Below are 440 nucleotides of genomic sequence, written 5' to 3'. Positions count from 1 at the left end.
CACCTTTCGTATCTGTCGGATACTCTGCTCACCAGGTGTTCCGCTCACCTGGATCGCTCTCCGCCAGTTTCGGCCCAGGTGATCTGACGCTCTTATATCCCACTCTCTGGTGTGTTCCAGCAGCTGATCTTATTGGAGGCACTGGAGTATAAGAGCTGCGATCGACTTTAACTGAATGAACCGCCTGGGATTCGCCATTTTAGATTTGACCCGCGGTAGAGGTGGTAATGGGTGAAAACAGAAACCACACAATAAAAGGGATCTAATGAGGTTCGAAATATAAGTTCTGAAGCCTTTTAATCCAGAAAAATTCATTGTCAACTAATAAAAAGATGAGAAATAAAAACTGGCAAAAACAATTAGCAATGTAATCATCTTCATCATCATTTACAAGTAAATGTTTACTTGTGAAAAAGTATTTTATGAAATCCAAGTGGTTT

Source organism: Drosophila erecta, unplaced genomic scaffold (genome assembly GCF_003286155.1).
Source record: "Drosophila erecta strain 14021-0224.00,06,07 unplaced genomic scaffold, DereRS2 tig00000021-arrow-pilon, whole genome shotgun sequence".
NCBI lineage: Eukaryota > Metazoa > Arthropoda > Insecta > Diptera > Drosophilidae > Drosophila > Drosophila erecta.
The sequence above is the reverse complement of the archived record's forward strand: the minus strand, read 5'-3'. Positions refer to the sequence as shown.